This window comes from Halichoerus grypus, chromosome 5 (genome assembly GCF_964656455.1).
Source record: "Halichoerus grypus chromosome 5, mHalGry1.hap1.1, whole genome shotgun sequence".
In the NCBI taxonomy this organism is placed as follows: domain Eukaryota; kingdom Metazoa; phylum Chordata; class Mammalia; order Carnivora; family Phocidae; genus Halichoerus; species Halichoerus grypus.
Window position 1 is genome coordinate 106,840,790 of NC_135716.1, and position 12,824 is coordinate 106,853,613.

A 12,824-nucleotide genomic window follows, 5' to 3' on the forward strand; every position below is an offset into this window, starting at 1 on the left:
CCATTTGGCTACAAGTGAAAATGACATGTGTCATTTCTGGCTTAAGCAGTTAATTGCTTAGATGAAACCTCCCTGTACCTTTAAAATGTGCTGCAGTGACTAAGGAGGTCACATGCTCCAGAAGGTGCTATCAAAAGAAAGTGGAACCTCTGGAAATCTGCATCCTACTTACTACATGGGGCAGAGGCTCCCTGTCAACCCAAAGAGGATATGTAGCAAAGGTTTATGTCTCTGAAGTTTCTGGAGTAATTTGTTATTGCAGCAGAGCCCAGCCTATACTTACCAATACATTATTGAATACTCCACATTTAGAATAACATGAATTTATTAAATATCATATTTTGTGTTAAGTAAAACAAAATCAGATTACAAATTAAGGTTATTAAAATAATACCAATTGTGTAAATTGACATAGATTATAATAGCACTGATGGCAGAATTACGAGTATTTTATATTTCCTCCCTTACCTTTTTTTGTTTTACATTTTTCTTACCATATTCAGAAAAAAAATAAAATGTGAATAAACAATGATCACATATCCCTCAAAACCTAGGAAAACTGATTTATGTATTATATATAGTCTTATGTACTGTACTAGGAGGTAGGGTATATTTGTTTTCTTTCAAATTGAAACTAAGATTTGTTGGGGCACAAATCTCTGAATTTCCATAACTTGATAAGTTATTAAAATATCAATTTGAAGCTATAAGCACTTGTTGAGCATTTATTCAGTGTTCAGCAATGTGTTAAAGACAAAAAAGAAATAATGAGTTAATGGATTATTACACTCAAAATCTTACCTGGTGACAAAGACTTAGATTAGCAAGAGTTGGTATACAATGGCACAGAAACACAATTCTCCTTCATTCCACTATATGTGTTAAATAAAGTACAGAGTTGAAAACATAAGCATAGTAATTTCTTACAGCAGACTTGATATATTGTGGTCAAATCTCAGACTGGATCTTTAGGTGCTTAAATAGGATGACTACATCACAGTGCATTAGGATTTAAAGAGATTGTATGTAACACTAATTTAAAAAAATAGACTATGGAGTTGGAAATATCTGGGTTCAGCCTGAAACTTTGATATTTCTGGCAGTGTGACTTTAGTCAAGGTACCTAAACTCCTGAGGGCCCAATTTTCTCTACCATAAAACAAGCAGCATAATATCTTCCAAGATTAAGTACTGAATGAGATTTTATATAGTTATATAAAATATAGATTTATATAGTTAACTATGTAATCATATATATTATGTAGTTATATATTATAATTATATAGCTATATAAGTTATATATTATAGCTATATAGTTATATATAATTGTATATATTATATAATATGATATACTGCATTCACTATAAATAGTACTACATTTACTATAAATAGTAAGTGCAGTGCCTGGTATAAAGTAATCTCTCAATAACTGGTAGCTCTTTTTATTACTCAGTCCCACCATACAGTTTTTCTCGTGGAAAAAGAACATGTCTTCAAGATTTGGGGAATTGAACAAAGTCATAAGGCTAAATTGACTCTTAATATACTTGAAAAACAGTATTAAATGTACTAAGTACCTAGCAAACACATGGAACTGATAAATATGGGAAAATGGACTATGAAAGGTGATCACTATCTAGTTTTCCAAGCAGGGATTCTCAGAATGTACCTGTACCTTTTGATCTCACCTTCTGCTTCACACTTTCCATCCACTTCCTCTTTCATCTACTTTATCACGTCAAATGAATGGAGATTTTTCTAGTTTCAAGCTTTGTTGTACCCTTCACGGTTTAGAGTAGATAGTACAGCAAATCAGTGTAGGCAGGGGCAAAATTAAGGACAGCAGAACTACCGGTTGTCAGGGGAAGTGTTTTTAGGGTAAGAAGCCGGTGAGATTTTGGAGTAAAAAGCGGAACATGTCTCCATGGGATGTGGTTAATTAACGGTAGTGGAAGCTGGGGAAGAAGAAAATGAAGAGAGAATGAGAACAGAGGAGTTTAACAAGAGTTAGGGGAATGGCGACACTTATTCTCCTATCTAGAATAGTGTTACTCACACTGGTAATCCATCTACTATGAGGTAACTGGATACCAAGCAAGGTCAGGGATGAGAAAAATGTACTAATCACAGGGAATACTGAGAAAAGTATCATGGGGAGGGAGAAGGAATGAGTCGAATGATTTGAAAGACTAGATTTGGCATAGAGAAAAATGGGCAACAATCCAGATGGGAGCAACAGCATGAGAAAAGGAAGACTGAGATAAAAGGAGCCTGACTTGCATTTGGGGTAATGAGGATACTGCTCTAACTCTATCCCTATTAGTCCTTCTATTCTCCTTTAGGGTTGTCAATACCGTGGCATTTGGAAGGACAAGAATAGCTGTTTTATGACAAATGGACCTGACCACAAAGAAATGAGTCTGAGAGCCCTGACATAGCTCACATATGCCACAAACAACCGTCTGCAGCCGGTAAGCCGCCCAACTACGCCACACTCAAACCATGACCTTGAGATGAAAGGTTCTATGACCACACTTCTGATCACCAAGGCTTTTCATGTTTCCTAAACTCTTTTCCTTAATATTCTACAGTGTGTTTTTTTCATGGCTATAAACTTGTACTCAGATTTGCAGTGATATTTACTACTAAATTGCGGAGTATTTTAACTGATGTTAGTTCAAATCAATTCTGGAGAAACTTTTCAGCCAAGGGAATTGCAAGCTAGCTGGTTGACATTGGAGGTCAAATACTCCAGGGTATGGGTCTCAAATCACTTAATTCTTCACAGCAAATTAGAAATGGGACTCCAGCTGGTGCTAAAGAATAAGACAGACTTGCTGTATAAGGACAAGCTGCTGCTTGGATTTTGAGTCTTTATATTCCTAAAATAAAAAATTTGAAACTCAATTTCCCTCCCCCAATCTCATTCTTTCAGAGTAAAAGCTTTCTTAACAACAGCAAAAAATCTGGCCACCTGATTTCAATACATAAATCTTGCCAAGGTATAAAAATAAAATACGATTTAAGCAGCAACCTGTAATCTCCTGTTGACGACCAGCTGTGCCTCCTATTAGTATTAATGGAAGTTACACAGGCATAATAAGAAGGAGGGGAAAATGCCACCTTATGCTTTTTGCACACCTTAACATTTTTACAGCAAGTCTGATTACAAGGGTTTACTTGAGCAGCAATTAAACACTGATTGATTACTAAGTACAATTTGTATTCCAGGCAACATGCAAATGGCAATGAAATTCTCAGATAGGGAATGGAATAAATTCTTCTCACATCAGAGAGAGAATCACATTTTTTAAACAGCAAGTGTTTTCTTATATGAAGAAAAGAGGTTCACTGTAAGTTTTTTTATAATATATTTTTACCCAAAGACAATAAGCCTTGATTCATTTGAGAAAGAATAAATGATATGATTTCTGTAAATTGTACTTCCCACTTCACCTTCAGACTACAGTTCTCTTTCCATGATGACAAACTATACGGATGGAAAGCATAATATTCAGTCACAAATACACTGACTTTGGCTATAGTCACAACTATAAACAATATGTTTTTTCATCAGATTTTGGCATTGCAGAGATAATATCTACTTTTAAATTGAAAGTGAAGTGAAAGGTTGATTTATTAAATGTCTATCAGGTGCCAGACACTCTTCTAGGTACAGGCAATACAGTAGAGAATAAAAAAGTAAACAGTCCTTGATCACAGTATTTATGATATGGAAGCAGAAGCTGACAATAAACAAATACACAAATACAGATATAATGTCAGTGTGTATGCAGCAAAGGAAAATATTCAGGAGAAAGCAAATGACGTTGATATATACGTGTGCCTATGTATGTTCAGGAGAAAATGACAGAACGAGAGAATTTAGAGTTTTGCATTTGCTGTTCCCTATGTGTAGAATTTCCTGATCCAACATTGTTGAATGGTCACCTGGTCTGTATCATGTTGGTGTTAATCCAAGGACAAAGAATAGAAAGAGCTGTGAATTTGGTATATTGGACAAATGGTTAAGATCAGAGTGGTTGACAGGGCATTTTTTTTTCCCACTGGAGACAGGAGGTTTTATTGATGCTGATGGGGGTAGGAAAGGCCCCCAGGAGCCTGGGGAAGGGGGGGCTGAGTCAGTCAGCAGATGCATAAGGCCTGGGCACATGGGGGTAGGTTAGAGCACATTCATCTTCTCAGGATTCTGTGGCTCCTTCTTTGGGGAAGGGAGAGAACATCTTGAGGGGGAAGCAATTCAAAGAGCAGTGAGGGAGAGGTTAGGGACAGCTGAGAACTCCTAACTTGAGAGAAGGCACCACAACAGACAGCAACATCTGTGTGGAAAGCTCGATCAACTGGTCAGTAGGGGAAATGGGGGAGGGGCACTGGGTTGGCTTCTTGGGGAGGGGTCCAACCTTGGCCTGGGTGAGCTCTCAGGAAAACCTGGTGTTCCGAAGCAGAGTGGGGCAGGGCCCAAAGCCCCTTTCCCCGTGGGCCTCATTAAGGAGAACTAGGCATTCAGAGAAAAGGGCATTCAGGGAGCCCCCTGGAAGGGGTGCCAGAATTAGTCCTTAAGGCACAGCTGGGGGCAGACAAGGCACCAAGGCACAACTGGTGGGGGGGCAGGGGCAGCCTCCAAGCCAAGTGCCAGGGTCACAAGAGGACACAGGACCGCCCACGCTTGATGGGTGTGGGGTTGAGCACAGCCCAGACAGCCCTTGACGCCATCCTGCTGCAGGGCCAATAGGTTTTTGAACAAGGGAGTATTATGATTTAAAGATGGTTTTAACCATCCACTTACTATATGTATGTTAAGGGATACATTTTAACTGTGATCTACCTTGGAATCTGCATTCTTCCTGAAAAACTGGCTGATGTATCACTGTTTTCACTTCTTGACAATGGAATGTAAAAGAGAAACTATAGTTAATAATCTTATAATCAGATGTGTTTAAAAACAAAAGCCAGAAATTGTTACTGTTTAATGTATTGTAACTAGCAGAGAAACTGGAAGAAAAGTAAAGAAAGAGTGATATCTATAAAATAAAAAATTAGTAAAGACTATTGAGATCATATTGTCCAGCAGTTTGCGTTTCTCAGGCAGGGAAACATGGTTGTTTATGTTCTTTTTGCAGATTTCCAGGTATAAATATTTAATATCTCCCTTAGTAGTCCATGCTAATATTTTATTACTTTGACATAGAGGTTGTTTTTCTTATATCCAATTAAACTATCTCATTATTTATTTATTTATTTATTTATTTATTTTTAAAGATTTTATTTATTTATTTGACACAGAGAGAGAGACAGTGAGAGAGGGAACACAAGCAGGGGGAGTGGGAGAGGGAGAAGCAGTCTTCCCACTGAGCAGGGAGCCCGATGCGGGGCTCGATCCCAGGATCTGGGATCATGACCTGAGCCAAAGGCAGATGCTTAAAGACTGAGCCACCCAGATGCCCCATCTTATAATTTATTAAGCCTATTTCCTGATCTGATGCCAAAATAGAAAACAACTGCTCACTATTCCTATTAAAAAAATTATTTAAATATGAAAAATTATTCAAACTGAACTAGCTTTATCTTCTCTATGTTAAATGATATCAAATTCTCTCATCTTTCTCTTTTTATCACCTTAGCTACATTTTTCTTATTCTGAGAACAATCTATTTTAAAGTATGAATTACTTCTTGTATCAATGCATCATGAGTTGTTTAGAAATTCATGTTATATGTTTAGCAATTTAGCTTAGTTCAAATGATGGGAGAAAGATGGAATAGTATTTAATACATTATATTTGCATGAAAGTCTCTAATAGAGCTCATCATCTAGGCGTGAATTTACTATACGTATCAACCATATACATATATATTTATTTAGGATGTAGTTGATATAGCCATATATGTTACTTATATGTACTCATATATATGAAATGTTTCATACTGTAGCACAGAAAGGCCATGATATAGATAATATCATTTCCGTACATCAGGGTTATTATAGGTCATAGACATACTAGAATAAAATAGAACAGAATAGAATAGAATAAATGATAGAAAGATAGATAGAAAGAAAGAAAGATAAATAGGCAGACAGAGATTCTGCAGGGGAACATAGGCTACTATTACTCTATTTCAAGGCAGAATAATAAGATGGAAGGTATACTGAGTGAGAGTCCTGGGCAGGACCAGCTACCTAGAAATCTTGTAAAAATATACAGTTAATCCCACTATGACTGTAGGAACTCTAGAAGTTAGTATAGGGGTGCTCAGTCGGTTAAGCATCTGCCTTCGGCTCAGGTCATGCACGATCCCAGGGTCCTGGGATCGAGCCCCATGTCGGGCTCTTTGCTCAGTGGGGAGCCTGCTTCTCCCTCTGCCTGCTGCTCCCCCTGTTTGTGCTCTCTCTCTCTGTCAAATAAATAAATAAAATCTTAAAAAAAAGTATCATTCTCTACAAAGAAAACTAAAACTGCACTTTATAAATTACAATGCATTTAAAACAAACAAAATCCACTAATTTCTAGTATTGTTTTAATAACTCCTATAAAAAATTAGTTATCAGAAATTCCAGCAAAATACATAAGCATTAGTTTCTCTATGTTTAAATTCAGATTATTATGATGACTAAGTCAGAAATATGTGTAATGTCCTAGGCATACAATAGATGATCAATAATGAGAGGTATTTTTGTTAGCTCTAAGTAAAATTAATGATTAAGCATATATGGTTCAACAGAGGACGCAACACAGCAATCAATGGTAGTTAAGGCTAGTACAGATGGGAAGGTGGCTCTGTCCATATACTCTAGTCATTCATTATCCAGCAACAACAAGTGTGGGCCAGGAAAATCTTTCCCTAAAACAAGAGTGGATGCCAAGATCCTAACCGCTCAATACAATCTCTCAGAAAGAAACATTTGGTGGCCTTTAAATAGAAAATATGATGCCAAAAGAATGCTTTTCAGTTCCATATTTTTTAATCTACAAATTGCAAATAGTTGTGTTGAAAAATGTTTATTGACTGAAAGATGTATTATATTCTTTAGGGGACCAAAGTTAATCCTGAAATATGTTAATGTTGTTATATCCTAATGGTGGTGCTGAGGGGGACAAAAAATATCATAAAGCCCTTAAGAAACAAACTTTTGTGTGTGTGACACAGATGGTTGGAATAAATTATGGGGCTCAATAAAAAGCAATTCAATTTAGTTTTAAAATCCATTTGGACATTTATCAAAGATCACATTGTGAAATGTATTTGTGATACTTGGAAGACTCATACTAATCAGCATCCCTTACTCTTCCACCATACCCCACCTTCCAAAAAAAGGAAAAGAAGAAAAAAACTAATGGAAGTTCTTTCAACTGAAACCTAAAACAAGATCCTTGAAATTTATGAGTTCAGTGATGACAATAAATTGAGTAATAAACTGAAAAAGTATACGTGGTGGTAATATACAGATATACATACACACAGACACACACATCACATCCAATGGCACACATACATAATATATTAGTTCTTCTAAAAGAATGTTAAATGGTTATTCTGCCTAAGATACAAACTACCAAAAATTCATCCCCTTGTACTCTGCAAATTGGATGCAAATATTAAAGAAAGACATGATAGGGTGCCTGGGTGGCTCAGTCAGTTAAAGTGTCTGCCTTCAACTCAGGTCATGACCCGGGGGTCCTGGGATCCAGCCCCGCATTGGGCTCCCTGCTCAGCGGGGAGTCTGCTTCTTTCTTTCCCTTTTCCCCTCCCTCTCCTTCTGCCCCTCCCCCAGCTCATCCTCACTCTCCTTCTCTCTCAAAATAAATAAATAAATAAAATCTTTAAAAAAAAGACATAACGTTTTCAATAGATGGAGAAGATAATGCTCAGAATACTTGAAAAAAATAAAATTAATGAAACCCTTTGCAAGTGTTTAAGACATGAAATAAGGAAATGTAAAATATTTTCAAATTCACTGAAAATATTCTAAGTACTTTACATGGATGGTTATACTTATCATATATTGCCAAGTGAGTTGCTAAGACAAGAATGAGAACAGAAAATATGCTTCAGAGTAAGCCTCTAGTTTAGAGTTTCTCTGATTGGCATACATGATAAATTTCAATTTTTAAACATCAAAAGATGCACTGGAACAAGTGCTACTGGGAAGGTACCCAAACAGGCTGATTTTTAGTTCACTTGTTCATTCGATTAACATATATTAGAGCACACTTACTTACTTCCATATATTACATACATTGAACCCCTGAAGGGTTCGAAGATGATTAAGACATAGTCTTTGCCCTTGAATAATTCTTTCTGGTGGGGAGGCAGACACATAAATGTGTAATATTCAATATTAAATGCTAATATAGAAGCATGAAAAAATGGTAAGGGATTATAACCTACTAGCTGTTTCATCTAAAATATTTTTGAGCATATACAATGTGCTAGGCACTGGTCCAGACTGGGGATACAGCAGTGCAAGAAACAACCTAATAAAATTTACATTTCAAAAAAAAAAATACATTTCAGTAGGAAAACGTAGACAATGATCAAACACATAATTAAAACAAATAGAATGTTGTTTTATATTAAATGCTATAAAGAAAAATAAGGCAGTAAGGCGAGGATAGTGAATGTGAGAAATTCAAGCGACAGTTTTAAACTTGGTGGTCACGAAGAACTTACCAAAAAAGTGAACTTTATGTAAATGCTTGAAACTGATGAAGAGCTAGCCATCAAAATATCTGTAGAATATCACCGCAGGCAGAGGGAATGAGAAGTGGAAAAGCCTGTGTGAATGGAGTTGGAACAAACAGAAATAGCAAGAATTAGGAGGAGAGAAAACAAGCAGCTATATTATTGATGCCTGTAGGTCACTATGTGGAATTTTTTCTACTGAGTGAAATGGGAAGCCATGATGGGTTTGGAGCAAAAGACTGACAGGCTTATTGTTTTATAGATTAAATAAATCAATACACTCAAATGACTATTTTGTGATAGGACATTCTTCAAACACTCAGATTACTTTTATCTAGTGAGATAAAGCTTAAGTAGTTCTCACTATTTGCCAGCTTCGATACCTTAAAAAATTTAACCTAGGACTAAGATGATATTAATAATTCTATTTGCCAGGTTCCATAATGCTTAAAAACTTTTCAACCAGGAATGTGATGATACTAATAATTATTTTCATTTAGTGGATTATAGAACATTATAGATAATTTTGGTATTTTTTAATATAAATTACTTCATATATAAATTACAGAGTGCCTAACATGGGCCAAGCACCATAGTACAAATAATAAGGGCCTTACATGCATATATACACATTTAAATTTATAAAAGGTAAATGTGTTTCTGTATTTGCTCATAACACAATGGCGTTTTAAAAGTAACTTTTACTTTTCCCTATAATTACCTAAAACGTGTTTGTGATTTATCCATGTGTATTTAGACCCTATAATCTCATATGCTCTTGGATATACTGTCAGTATCTTCCCCTGATGTTAATATTCCACCACCTTACTTATAAACACTGTGTAAAATTGAATTGTATCAATTTAATACAGTTATTAATCAGTCACCTTTTGTAGGAGATTTATGTTATTACTTTATTTTTGCATAAAGAACTTTGGAATGAGCCATATTTTTAGGTATATTTTGCATATAGCATAATCCTTCTCTCTTAAGATGACAATTCAGAAATAAAGTTACTGGGTCAAAGAAAATGTACGTGTTTAAAGTGTGGCTATATATTGCTGAATTGCTCTACCTATATACTGTAACAAGTTTTTGCTCATTATAGAATCTTAAGTATCCGTTAATTTTCTTACACCTTAATCACTCCTTAAAATATCTTTGCCAGTCTAATAGGTAAAAAATCATATCTCATTTAATTGGCATTTTTTTGACTACTAGTTTGGGTAATACAATTTTTTTTTTTTTTTTTTAATCAGCCACTTATATTCTAAAAGGGAATCCATTCTAGGCATGGAGGATAAAAGGATAAGGCACATTCAAAACCACCAAGGTCCTTACAGTCTAGGGAAGGTGACAATTACAAAAACAAACTACAGAACAAGAACAGCATGTCATTCATTATTCAGATGATTAAAAATGGATCATCATAGTTTTATGTTGGAAAACAGAAATAGAGACACTGATGGAGACAGAAATCCTTCTGGGGTGCAGGTTTTTCTTTCCAGACTGATTAAAAACACAGGGCTCTGCTCCATTAAGTGTAACAAAATACTAAATAACAATGGCATTATTATATGGTAGAAAATTCACTTTTTTGGTTTCCAGTAACAATGATTATTACCATCCTGGCTGGCATGTGGAAGAAATAACTGAGCCCATTCCCAGAAATCACTTTCTTGGTTGATTTTAAAACATTCACCCAAGTGAATATATGAATATGCATTACACATACATTACAATCAGAGTGATACTTCAAAAATACATATTTGATCACGTCATTCCTCTGCTTTAAAAAAAATTCCATGGTTTCCCACTTCTTATAGGATAAAATTCAAAATCTTGAACTAATGCTAAAATACCACATGGCAACACTCTGGGTCACTCTCCCCCTCGCTGCCTCTGCTCTAGCTATCAGAGCCTCTTTTCCTTTCTATCAGGACACCTCTGGCCTTGGAGTCTTTGCAGGGTTACTTTCTTGCCTGGAATGCTTTTGATCTCTTCCTTTTTGTTTTAACTTTGTATCTCAGATCTTAGCAGCAAGGGCAATTCCTTAAGAAGTCCTTCACTGATTTCCCAGGTCCCTCTGCTGTAACAGTCCTCTGTTTTACCTTGATATTTTTAGTCACGGTAAATATTATATTACTGTGTGATTACTTGACAAATGTTCACCTCCCTAAATCATCTGCAAGGTGATGCATGAGCATAGAGTTCACTTTTATTTCACTTACCACGGTATCTCTAGTGTTTTGTTGTTGTAACTAGTGCATATTGGGTACACAATTGTTTGTGATATGAATAAATGGATGAACAAATACAAAAAAAAAAAAACCTGCTTAATGCTAGACCACAGGGGAAAAAATAAAGCATACGGAAATCTGCATTTTTATTGTGTTTCTAAATTTGTGGTACTGTTTAACTTTTCAGAAATGAAAGATGACTCATAAGCTTTCCTTCTGATTATGGTAATAATAATAATAATAATATTCATTCATGTAATATAAACTATTAGGCTGAAATGCATTTTGGTGAATTCGTACACTATTAGATGAGCTGTCTCTCCAAAGTCTACAAAAAAATTAATGTGGAACACCTGATATTTGACTGTGCTTCCAGATGGAGGGACAGCTTGACAAATGCCATCATAATTTACAACTTTTAAAAAGTGTGGTGTGAATGCATTTACAGTAAGCTTTAAACAGCTTGGATTATTTACAGGTACAACTGTGTTTAATGTGGAATTTCAATGGATTTAAAATATTATTCGATTCAATCACTGATCACAGAATATAGGTGTGGCATGTGAGCAACATGATTTGTGCTTTAATTACATATCTTAGAACTGGGTACATCTGTTTGGTGAGGTCAGGGGGGAATTGTAAAATAGCATTCAAATTTTATATTTGATTATTGAGTGTCACTGAAGAAGCTCTTACCTTTGGAAAGACAGCATATTTTGAACTTATCCTATGGTGGTTTAGGAGAATAATAATCACAAAAAGTGAATATGGAAATACAGTGTCTAACTCTTAAGGATAACTTGGACGCTTGTACCAATATAAAACTAAAATATGGATTGCTAACTGATAAGATTTGTAGTAGAGTGCAGTCTAAAAGAGTATATAAGTCTCTATCTATGGTGGTTAGGAATTTGATTATTGAAGCTCTCTGGTTAAATTGGAGAAGGAACCATATATGTTATCAAATACATCACTCATATATTTACGTTATATAGGTATATGTGCATATACCCTTTTTCTCTCCTCCAAATACGTATATGTATGTACATGTATCTATGATAAATACTATTATATACCATTATAACAGTATTATTATACATATATAATACATATATATCTCCAGGAGGATATAGATGACTTTGGAGGTTGGCTAAGGTATGGTTGTAGGAAGATGCAGGAACATCTGACTTTGGAACATTACTTCATGAAAAGGAAAGTAGTTAGTTTGACACATTTTAACTAGAAATTTGTTGATAGATACTGTGATTTACTTCTCAGGAATAAGTAGGACATTGAGAAAAATACACGGTAAGGTGAAACTAAAGCTTCTGAAATGAACTGCTTAATGCATAAACCACCATCGGGATCTACTGTGTTCATTCAATCACCAAGTGTTCTTGGACTCTTATGCTTCAGTCCTGGGCTGGGAGCTGACTATCCGGTAAACAACCAAGCCAGACATGAGCCCTCTCTTCCTGGAGCTTACATTGTAAATGGAAGAGAGTTATTAAACAAGTCACAAATAAATATGCAAATAAAATTTGATAGGGCTATGACAAAAAAATAGGTGTTAAAAAAGAGAACAACAGAGACAGGGTCAGTCTAATCTTGTTGATTGGGATGGGTCAAAGAAGCCTTCTCTGAGACCTAAAGGATGAGTAGAAAGGGAAGAGCCCTCCAAGTGGAGGACATGTGCAAAGGGAGGAGAAATAGTTGGAAGAAGGGAAGGTTACTTTGTGGTGGAACTTAAGGAGTCATGGCAAGAATGGCCATAGGTGAGGCTGGAGAAGGGTAGGGGAGGTTATTAAGAGGCCACTAAAGAGTTTGTATTTTATTCTGACTGCAATGCAAACCACTGAAAGATTTATACAGTCCATGTGTG

The 12,824-nt window shown here is 35.6% G+C and overlaps 1 long non-coding RNA gene across 4 annotated transcripts in view; it reads right to left on the reverse strand.

The window, feature by feature from the left end:
* The window catches only part of LOC118547858 (uncharacterized), a 107,150-nt gene that overhangs the window by 92,880 nt on the left and 1,446 nt on the right, over positions 1 to 12,824 (reverse strand). For all 4 annotated transcript variants that reach the window (XR_013448029.1, XR_013448030.1, XR_004923302.2 and 1 more), the window contains exon 3: positions 8,691 to 8,794. This is a non-coding gene — a long non-coding RNA (uncharacterized LOC118547858). The remainder of the gene's footprint in view (positions 1 to 8,690; positions 8,795 to 12,824) is intronic.